Source organism: Pinus tabuliformis, chromosome Q (assembly GCF_031772625.1).
Source record: "Pinus tabuliformis cultivar Carrire ecotype Pingquan chromosome Q, CPIR1, whole genome shotgun sequence".
In the NCBI taxonomy this organism is placed as follows: domain Eukaryota; kingdom Viridiplantae; phylum Streptophyta; class Pinopsida; order Pinales; family Pinaceae; genus Pinus; species Pinus tabuliformis.
The window spans coordinates 286,085,765-286,098,245 of NC_142296.1; positions in this window are offsets into that span (position 1 = coordinate 286,085,765).

Here is a 12,481-nt window from a genome sequence, read left to right on the forward strand (position 1 = left end):
ATCTACTTCGTGTAGATGAGATTGTTAATTGTATGAAAAATTTGGGTGAAGAAATAAAAGATGATGTTGTGGTTGAAAAGGTTCTAAGATCTTTGTCCCCTAGGTTTGAATCTAAAGTTTCTGCAATAGAAGAAAAGGAGAATCTACGAAACCTTACCATGTCACAGCTACACGGGATTCTAACTGCTTATGAAATGAGGAAGGGAGGACCATCAAACAGGAGAGAAGCAGCTTTCAAGGCTTCAGGCAAAGGAGACTATTATGAGTTAGGACATGCGTCAGAAGAGGAAGAAGAATCAAATTTTGTCAAAAACCTTCAACGGGGTACTAGAAGATTCAGAGGTAAGTTACCTTTCAAATGTTTTGCTTGTGGGAGAGTCAGTCACTATGCTACCAAATGTCCTCATAACGATAAAACTAACAAAGGGAAGGAACCTGTTAGATGGAACAAGAAACAAAATGTAACTAAGAAAAGTTACTATACTCATGAAGATAGTGATGGTCTTTCAAATAGTGATGAAGATGAACGAGGTAATAAATATAAAATTTTAATGGCTTTTGAAGATGATGATTACATGGATGCTATAGATGTGGATGGTTTTTATGAAGAGATTTCTAGACTCAAAACATGTTTAGAAGAAAAGAATGTGATCATTGATACTTTGCAATTCCAACTTGATGAAAAAGAAAAATTTCTTGAGAAGTTAGAATGTGAAATTGTTGGCCTTAGAAAAGAAATTGAGAAAACAAAGGCTCTTAATCTTAAATTTGTTAAAGGATCTGAAACTCTGGATGAGATTATCAATGTACAGCTTTCTCCACTAAGCAAGACAATTCTGGGGTATAATGGAGAAGCATCTCAAGCATCCACCTCAAAGAGTTATCTCAATGCAGCAAGGAGGGATGAGCAAAAGCCCAATGGAGATCACCAGGTAAAAGAGCGACGAATTACATCAAGAATAAATAAGGACTACCAGGTAAATCAGGGGAAATCCACCTTAAGGATGAACAAAAGCTACAACCAGCCACAGGTTAAATCTTCTCAATTTGCCTCAAGAATGGATGACAATAGAAACTACAATCATTTGGTAGGTAGATTTGATAATCGCAGAACGTTCTTCAATGGCCAATGTTTCTCTTGCCATAACTTTGGCCACAAAGCAGCTCAATGTGTTGCCTATAAAACAATCATGACTAGAGAAGCTCAAAAACAAAGAAGTATGACTGGGATCACGAAAAGGACCTATAACAACTTTTCGGCCCTTGAAAATGAAATTCAATGTTCTATTTGTAATAACTTTGGTCATGAAGATTCTGAATGCAGGAGCAGGTTTTGGCAAACAGAGGAACAAGCCTCAAGTACCAGAACATGGAGAATAAAGGAACCACAACGAGAAAGATGTGGGATAGCCTTTTATGCAGAAGGATAGGAAAATCAATGGTACATTGACAGCGAATGTTCGAAACATATGACAGGTGATAAAGATAACTTGAATCATATAGTGTTTTAAAAAAGGTAAAGAAAGTTTCTTTTGGAAATGATACCCCTACAGTCATAAAAGGAAGAGGCACTGCTCAGTTGAAAGAAAAGGTCAAAGTTGGAAATGTTTTGTATGTTGATGGCTTGAAGCATAATCTTCTGAGTGTCAGTCAGATGTGCGATCAAGGAACCGAGGTAATATTTCGATCAAATGGATGTAGTGTTTGTGATCTTGATACAGGAAAAACAGTGATCAAAGGAAGAAGAACTCCAAATAACTTATACATATTTGAAGAAGGACAACAACAATGCTATTTGAGCAAGGATGATGAACACTTGTTATGGAACCAGAGGTTGGGGCATCTATGCTTTTCACAAATAAGGAAAGCATGCAAGTACCAGTCAGTTCGTGGTCTTCCCGATATCAAAATTCCAGACAACACCATATGCAAATCATGGCTGTTTGGTAAGAAAACCAAAACTAACTTCCCTGAGAAGGAAGGATCAGCCAGCAGGCCTCTTGAACTATTCCATACAGATGTATGTGGTCAATTTAGGACAAGGTCACCTCGAGGAGAAGAATACTTTATATTATTCATTGACGACTTCTCCAGGATGGTTTGGTTAGGACTTATGAAACACAAGGACGAAGCAATCGAAAAATTCAAATCTTTCAAAGCCTTGGCTGAAAACGAATCAGATCACAAAATTAAGTGCCTCAGGTCTAACAGAGGTGGGGAGTTTACCTCAAATGAATTTTTTCGATTTCTGTGAAGAACATGAAATAAGAAGGGAATTCTCTACAGCTAGGACTCCTCAGCAAAATGGAGTGGTGGAAAGGATGAACAGAATGGTTCGACAAATGGCTCGTGCTATGCTTGATGAGTCTAGAACTCCCGCAACCTTCTGGGGTGAAGCTGCATTTGCTATTCTCGAAAAAACAAATGTCCGAGTGAACAACACTCAAACTCCTCATGAGCTCTGGTATGGTGAGACTCCTTCGGTAAAGCATTTCAAAATTTTTGGAAGCAACTGCTATATTAAGAATAATGATGAACAACTTGGCAGGCTTGAACCTAGAGCAGATGAAGGAATTCTCCTTGGTTATTCTCCTCATAGCAAAGCATATAAGTGTTACAACAAAAGACTTGGAACAATTGTTGACAGCATTGATGTGGTGGTTGATGAAAAAGGAAACATTCCTAGGCAAGTAAATCATGAAAATATCGAAGAGGATGAATACTACCCTCCAAATTAGACTGAAGATGAAGAAGAACCTCAAGAGGCACCAGAGGAACAGACAAGGATAGAAGAGAAGACTCCATCCAGGTATGTTAAAAAGAATCATCTAGAATCTCAAATCTTAGGGCAAAAGGAGGCAGGCGTACAAACAAGAAGAACAATTGCAGACGCTTCAAGTTATTTGGCATTACTCTCCTCCACTGAACCACAAAATATAAGAGAGGCATGCAAATATGAATGTTGGGTCAAGGCAATGGATGAAGAACTTCAGAAAATCGAAAAGAACAATACTTGGGAGTTGGTTCCTAGACCAAAAGATAAGAATGTCATAGGGACAAAATGGGTCTTCAAAAATAAGTTGAATGAAAATGGGGAAGTAATTAGAAACAAGGCTAGACTTATTTGTAAAGGGTATGCTCAACAAGAAGGAATAGACTTTGAAGAAACTTTTTCTCCTATTGCAAGACTTGAGGCCATCCGAATGTTCCTTGCTCTCTCAAGCTTTAAAAAGTTCAAAGTATTTCAAATGGATGTGAAATCAGCCTTTCTGAATGGAGACTTAGAAGAAGAAGTATACATTGAGCAGCCAGATGGTTTCATTCTTGGGAATGATACAAATCTTGTATGCACACTGAAAAAGGCTCTCTATGGTCTTAAACAGGCTCCAAGGGCTTGGTACTACCGTTTGGACAAATATCTTCATCAACAAGGTTTTTCAAAAGGATCAGTAGATAGCAATCTTTATATAAAATTGAAAATGACAAATTGCTAATACTTCTTGTGTATGTAGATGATATTATCTTTGGCAGCAATGAAGAAGCTATGAGTCAAAGTTTTGCCTTGGTGATGCAGAAACAATTCGAAATGTCTTTGCTTGGAGAACTGACATACTTTCTTGGTTTGCAAATCCAACAAAATGAAGACGGTATCTTTTTGTCTCAAACCAAGTATCTCAAGTAGATCTTGAAGAAATATGGCATGGAAGATGCAAAACTAGTATGTACCCCCATGGTTATAGGATGCAGCCTCAGTGCAAATGATGAATTAGTAGCAGTGCATCAGCCAACCTATAGATCTATGATTGGAAGTCTACTTTATTTGACAGGTACCCGACCAGAAATTATGCATGCAGTGGGAATAGTTGGAAGATTTCAGGCAAACCCAAAGGAAACTCATCTTCATGCAGTAAAGATAATTTTCAAGTACCTTCAAGGAACTCAAAACTATGGCTTATGGTATCCTAGAAATACAGATCTCACTCTTCATGCTTATACAGATGCAGATTGGGCTGGAAGCGTGGATGACAGAAAGAGAATAAGTGGTGGTGCATTCTTTATCCGTTCCAGATTAGTATCTTGGTTTAGCAAGAAATAGAGTTCGATTTCTTTATCTACAGCTGAAGCAGAATATGTGGCTGCTGCATCTTGGTGCACTCAACTCCTTTGGATGATGCAGACCTTGCAGGATTTTCAAATCACTTGTACACCACCTATCTCCATCCTATGTGATAATACAAGTGCTATCAGCATTTCAAAGAACCCAGTCATGCATTCAAAGACCAAGCATATACCTATCAAATATCATTTTCTTCAGGAACAAGTGCTTGAACAAAAGGTCAAGTTGGAGTATGTTCCTTCTAAGGAACAAATTGCCGATATACTTACCAAACCATTGCCTAGGGAGACCTTTGAATACCTCAGGCAAAAGCTGGGGGTAGTTGATGCATCATCTTTTTGTTGAATCTCATTTGTTTAAGAGATTGTTGGTTGTACGCGAGTTTCATATGGGGTATACGCGTACATTTGCTGGGTTATGGATTGGTCGAAGATCGAATGGCACAGGTTCACGGGGAGCATATATTATTCTAATAATGCATTGTTGGCATTATGGTAGAAGATCTTGGAGGAGAAAGTACAGAAGGAGAACATGGATGCTGACCTGAATATTGCTGCTAATATGTCTCTATCTCTTTTTTCAAAGTCATGTATGGTGTATGGTAGTTTATGGTTCTTCTTGAAAAAAATTTCTTTTGCAGATCTGGTCTATAGTCAGGGGGAGCTCATTCAGAAATTTCAGTAGGCACTCAGGGGGAGTATGGACAGCAAAGGAAGATAATATCTTGATCCACACTTTTCCCTTCATGTCAAAGGGGGAGAATGACTTTGAGGATCTTGGGGTTTCCATCAAGTCTAAAGGGGGAGATTGTTGGCATTATGATTCAGGTTTGGCGCTATGGCACATGTGTCGTACTTGATGGCAACTCACTCAAGTGGCAGATCTCTGTTCAGGCTCTCAAAGTCATAGAAAATGAGATACCCGCAGGTGACCCTAAGAGAAGTTGCGGACCCGCAGGTATGCCGACCAAGAAGTGCGGACATATCCGCAGGTGCTTTGTTCAGAAGGTGCGGACCCCATTTCACTGACTCCAATGCAGAGAAGCGCACACACGTGGGGTTTCTTATGTTTCGCCCTTGGTATTTATCCCATCGATCATGATCCTATGGTTTTGGTCTGTGGTATAGGATCTAAAGTATTGAACCTCGGTTTGGATCCCTTGTATTGGTTTTTGATGGTTTTGTCCCATGGTGTGAATAAGGGCTTGCCTATAAAAAGGAAAGGAGATCACTTGGCTAGACACTTGTGAAAATTGAATTTCTTAAGATCGTAAATTTTGGGTGATCAGCTTTAAAAGCTAGATCTAAATCAAGGTGAATTTTAAGGCGAATCTATTGATAGGTTGTGATCTCTCGGGCGCATGATCAGATCTGTGGATCTGACTGTCTGTGGCACATTGGAGGACTATTAATTTGGCTCTATTCAGAGGTCCGCAGGCAATCCACAGCATAGGTGCAAGGGTCTGCAGCCCAGCAGAAGGCGCAGGTGCGAGGATCCGTAGCGCAGCAGAAGGTGCAGGTGCGAAGTACGCAACAAAGAAGAACGGACAGTGCAGAGGTATGTAGGGGAATAGAAGGACCAGGTGCGAAGGTACGCTCTCAGGAAGACAGTGGAGGTGTGGATCTAAGTAGAGGTACACAGGGCAGCAGAAGGAGTAGGGCGGAGGTACGCAGAGCAGAAGAAGGACCAGGTGCGTATCTGTGCAATTTAGACACGGAAGTGCTGCGGATCTTCGCACGCCTCTATAGGTGAAGTTGCATACCTTTCTTGAAACATTTGTTGGCTGTCTTTTATCTATTGCTGAAGAATTCTAGGTTTAGATTACTGGTATTGCTAATCTGGTTACTGCATTCTGAGAAGTTATTGGTTGATTCATTGGTTGATTGAAAAAGTGTATTGGGTGATTCACATGTACTTGATGATTATTTGATGTTCATGGATCCAATTTGAAAATTTATAAAAAGTGGTCCTTGAAAGAAAAGAAGTAGGGGGTTGTAGCTCCCTTCCAGGAGAGACTGGAAAATGAGAGAGGGTTGTAGCTCTCTGCAGGTTTCAGCCTGCGTACTAGTAAAGAACTGCACCAATACAAAATCATTGTAAAAGAAGTTTCTAATTGAAAGAAGATAGAGACATATTGCAGCAGGTGGTTTTCACCCACATTGGGTTTCCACCTTATATCTGGTGTTCTTTGGTGTGATTATCTGTTTTTTCTGTTCTTGCTCATTATTATATGGTACTGACATACAAACTAATGATCAATATCTGAATAATAACTTAAAGTATAAATCTGGAAGATGTATTAAAAAGAATTTGATAATGCTGATTCAGCCCCCATCTCAGTATTATTTCCAACAAAAATGTATTAGCAGTAATGACATGAATCTTCAAATGGAAATCAATTCTTCATTTCTTCTGTTATGAATCCGTTATGTAATGAATTGGATGAAATTCCCTTGTTTCATTAAAATTTCTTTCAAGAATCGCTTGTTCATGAATTGACTTTCTTTATTCTCCTACGACCTGAGAAAAGCGAGTGTCTACCTGTAATAAAACATTAAATCATGGCGAAAGAGAGGTGGTCAGGCTCCCCAAATCCAAGAATTATGCAAAAAACTAACAAGTAGTTTCTCTATATAACAAATCCACAAGAAAAATATAAAAAACTAAAATTAACTTATTACCTGTGGGGGAGCAGTGGCCAATCATACTAACCAACAGTGTTTTAATCACAACTCCTTTGTTTTTGATCTGATTCGAGTGATTCAAAATCAAAATGAGAGCTAATTAAAATTCGTATCACCAATAGAAACATTTTTTGAAAATTTCATGATATGATATCTCAATTTTACTTAGAACAACCTGCATAATGGAGTCATTTGCAATTACCCATCTTAGACCAACAATGGATATCTTAAGCATAAAATTTTTGTTTGATGACGGATTCAGATGACTCAAATTGGAAATGAAATTATATTCATTTATATATCTCCAGCAGAAATAGGTTTTAAAAATAAAATGAACTGATGGGTCAAATGCTCTAGTGAATAGCCGGAAAAATAGAGTTTTAAGAGTACTGATTATGATAGACAGTCAGTATTTTGGTCATAAATTTCTCATACGATATAAAAAATGAGTGATTCAAATTACTTTGTAAACTATATTCATAGGGGAATATACCATAGAAACAGGTTTTCAAAATATAGTCATTTAGGCCTCAAAAAAGAGACTATCTCAACTCTGTTCCTGAGCTGCCTACTAGACACCCAGTCAATGTTTTGGTTATAATTTTTTCGTTTGAAATCCAAATTGAGTGATTAAATTTGGTTTTTAAATTAGACATAAATGGATACTTAGAATAGAAATATGTTTTAAAAATATAGTAATTTAGACCTCCAAAACTTGACTTTCCCAACTCTGTTCCTAAGCTGCCTACTAGACACCTTGTCAATGTTTGAGTTATAACTTTTTCATTTCAAATCCAAATTGAGTGATTCAAATTGGGTTGGAAAGTATAAATCAAGGGCTACTTAGGATAGAAATATTTCTTAAAGATATCCTATTTTGATCCCTAAAAACATGACTATCCCGATTGTGTTTTCAGAAATTTTATCAAGCTCGGAAGCCAAAAAAATATGATATTGAAGCATTTTTTCCAAATCGGTGATAAAAATGAATATGTGTGTTTGTAGAACTACTATTTCCATTATAATTCATCTACATAAACAAATAAATTAAAATATTTATCATCGATGTTGATTTCCACACCATGTTGCAACAAAAACAACTATTTTTACATAAAAACAAAATGTATTTATTTATGTCCTTATTTATTTTATTTTTTGCACTAACCTACTATGATTTGAAAAGTGAATATGGCTACATATAAGAGTACTTCCAGTGGAACCATTTTCAAAATAAGGTTTCAAGTATGTACATACCCAAATTTGAAAAATGCATGTTAATAAATATTAGGGTATGAGAAGCCAATTTCCCTTGAAATGATGGTGTTAGAAATTGTTGAATTATGGAGTGTTGCTGCAAAAAAATTATGGAGTGAAACCAATCTTCAATATATCCTTTAGTTGCTTGATTTCCCATAACCATCATAGCATGAAGTTCTTGAGCTTTTAAAAGGGCTTGTTGATGCAAACTAGAAGAAACAACACTTTTTTCCATAACCTCTACAATTTTTGGATTTTAAACATTCTGAATCTCAAGATAAGTTTTCTCCAATGGTGCATGTGAGATATAATGGGTGGAAAGGGTGGGTAAATTTTGCAGTTCAACACTGTAGGCATGTTGTACTGGTTTATTATGGTGAAGGTGTGGAATGAGTTGAGCAGGAAATTATGTACGGAATGGAGCATTTTGATGATGTAGTTGATTGGGTTGAGTGGACGATTTTGATAGGAAAGAAAAATGTTGTGGAAGAGCCGGTGAAGAATATGGAGGATGTGTTTGTGCTACAAGATGAGGGAGAGTAGTCATGCAATCATAAGATGAACCATGTCAAACTTGTAGACAATATTTGTGGGGGTTATATTGAGATGGACATCGCTGCCCTAACACATGAGTATTCCTTAATGGATCATGCAAGTAAGAGAATGGAGAGGAAGTGTTTTGTACCATGCATGTAGGCCATGATTTCAATGGTTTTGACCTTGTTGCAACTTCCCCATCTCTTTGATATGCTACTTCCATCCTAGATAAGTAAGAACAACTATCTATGGAATGGTCCTTTTGGTAATGAGGGAAAAGAACTTCTTCAATTTCTTGATTTTTCTGAACCTGCAAAACACCCAACTTTGAATTTAGAGAGCTAATAAAATGAACTTTAAAATTTCCAAATAAAACATTGATCTCATCTCTTATGTCTCATGTTCTTGTAGCAGATTTGGAAAATAAAGAAGAAAATTCTCTAGAACTCTTACCAGCCTTGGAGATTCCTCTTGAATACCTTATGCACAATTCACAAATATCATCATATTACAACTGAAAAACATCACCTTTTCCTATCAAATTTAAGAGTCCTAAAAATTCTCCTTTGATTCCTTTGAGTAGGAGTGTTTTTAAGATCTCTTTTTCCAAATGCTTATGTTTTGATTTTTGAAGGTTGTATTGAAATCTCTCTACATAGTCCTCCAAGCTTTCATCTTCCCCTTGTATCCTATTGAAATTATCTTCATTACCCTTGCAATAGTATTGGTACTTCTTCAAGGATATGTTCTTCATGTCCTCCCATGTTTGGATACAGTTCCCACCTAGGCTCATGAACCATCAGAGAGCTGCTCCTTTTAGAGTAAGAGGAAACACTTTCAATTTTTGATCATTAGTACAATAATCATATCCTCTACAAAGTATTTCAAACTCAAATATAATGTATCTAGATCTTCATTTGTCAAACCATGAAAATTTGGTAGAGAAGATAGGGGGATTATGTGCATTTGTGTCACTCCTCCTAGATCTTTGATAGGGAATTCAAAAGTTGCAATGTGAGCCATTTCTTACCATAATAGAAGATGTTTTTCATGTGTTTCTTTGAGGCTCCTTCTTCAAATGTTCCTGTCAATTGGTTAGTGAAATGGGTGGTGCTTACATCACCACTTGAGTGGAATTATGACATTTTTTTTCAAAAATTCTACCTCTAAATTTGCTACTTCAATTCCTACGAAATTTTGCTGAAAAGCGGGTGGAGGAGCAAGCACCTTACTTGCTCATTACGCAGGTTTTTACCTCTTATTTTTAGTACCCAATTCTTTCACAGTAGACAAATATGAAACACCTACTTCAACTTCTATGCAATTGTGCTAAAACGCGGGTGGAGGAGCAAGAATTTTACTTGCTCGTTACATAGGTTCTTACGTTCTATTTTTAATACCCAATTCTTTCCAGCAACAAATATCAAACATACATAACTCTCTGTGAAGTGGCAACACTCTCCTCGACAACGACACCAAAATGTTGGGTGCTAATAGGTGTCTTTTAAAACTCCTAATTGCCTCACATTAATTATCAAACTCGATAAGTCTTTTTGTTTCAAGAGTGTACACAATATGTGCAAACTATAAATCCAAAGAATAATGCTTTTTAAGTTGAACTATAAAACTTGATACAAGAGTAAACAGATGTATTTATAAAACTCAAGCTACAATTGTTAACGGAAATATTACATCCAAGCATCAAGACTTAATCTTCAACTTAAATCATAATCAAATTTGAAACAAGCAATTCAATTGAAAATAGCATCAACCGAGAGCATGGTAGCATTAACCAATCTCTTCTAACTGATTCTATCTAAATCACACTCAATCTCAATTAAGCAATTCAAATGGAAGTGATGTCAACCGAGAGTTCAAAAGCATTAACCAATCTCTTTCAACTGATTATATAATAACCACACTCTTATTGTAATCAACAAGATTCAATGCCTTAACTGATAATCAATATAATCTATAGTAATCATAAATGGAATCAAATGAAAAAGCTGTGAAGTACATAAGGTCAGAATAAAGGAATGTAAACTAACTGCAATACAGGAAATCAGAAAATAAAAAACTAGATAAACTAGCAGAGAATGGAAAAACATCAAACCAATTAAACTTGTGTGAATTAGAAAGATATAACACAAAGGATAGTAGTTTGATCCACCACAGACCATGACCTTAGCCACCAGCGAATACTGTTGTGCTACTTCAGAGAATACGAATGAACCGCAATGTAAATTATGTATTAACCATTGAATTCAATCCTCATTACAATATAGTCTCCTTTAGAATCAAATTATACATATTGAAATCAATTGAAGTCCCAAGAAAAAAGCTAAATCTCTCCATTATCCACTCTTCTCCTACCCTATCATATCATATCTATCTCTAATTATATTTTTCCCTCTTTGATCTCTGCTCTCATTTAAATACACATAGAGAAAAGAGAAGTTACAACCAAGATGGTTACAATATGATTCACATCACAGAATTGGATTGTTCACAACAAATTGATCAGCAAGACCATATCTGAAATATCTCTCCATCAACATTAAGCAAGAACAGGTCGAATTTGGTATTGCAATTGAGATAATTTGGAAAACGGATGCAACAGGGAATCTAAGAAAATCGTCTTCATAGAACCTTCTATTTCTCTTAATAAGGACCAAATTTGGGAAAACTTCTTGGTACAAAACCGACTCGGTCTGTTCTGAACAAAACCCATGTTTCAGATTTTCTAGATTCTTCTCCATTTTCCCAAAACGTCCAATGCAAAATTGTTGCTTCTTATTCCAGCGAATACCTGAGCTGGAATATTTAATGATGAGCTAGAGATCAAATCTGCAATCTAGAAAATATCTTGGAGGCTAAAATGGTGAGTGATGTTACAAAAAATTTATTAATAAACCATCATTGGTAAAATCATGCATAATAATCATTAATTTATTAAAAATAAAGAGAAGAAATAATTTTTATCCATAAGAGCATAAATAATTATAAAATGGAATTATATGATAGACCATGATAAAATGACATGATAAAGAATGGTGGAAATGGATGAAATAGGTGTTAAAGAGTGATAATAATAATGACAAACTAGTGGCCCAACATTGTTGTAAAAATATTTTTTAAATAACTTCACAGAATAATAGAATATGGACTATGGTATGCTAAGGGAAACGAATTCAAGTTGTAGACCTACACTGATTCTGATTGGGATGGTAGCATTGATGACAGGAAAAGCACCTTTGGTGCAACTTTCTTCCTAGGAAAATGCTTGGTGTCATGGGTCAGCAAGAAATAAGCCTCCATTTCTTTATCGACTACTGAAGAAGGGTATATTTTTGTTGCTACCTGTTGTACACAAATTTTATGGATGAAGCAAACCCTAAAAGATATTCAATTAGAGCTCACTAATCCCATTCCAATAATTTGTGAAAACACAAATTCCATCATCATCTCATAAAATCCAACCATGCACTCAAAGACTAATCATATTCTTATCAAGTTCCAATTATTAAGGGAATAGGTTACAACCAATATTGTCAGACTTGAATATGTGGCCACTAAAGAGAAATTGGAACATATATTTATGAAGCCACTGGCTAGAGAACCTTTTGAAAATCTCAGTCAATATATAGGAATTGTATCTCCTCCATTAAAATGACTGTATTTTGGTAGGTGGTGGAATCTACTCAAAATATGGGAGCCATGGAAGAGTAGGCTACAATGGTTCAGGGAGGGCCTTCAAGAAGTATTCCTTGACATTTATGTCAATGTGGGAGAAGATTATTGAGGTAGTAGAGAAGACCATGCCTATCGTGAGGGGAAATTATGGTGTTGCCATCAATTCCAAAGGGGGAGATTGTTTAACAATTGG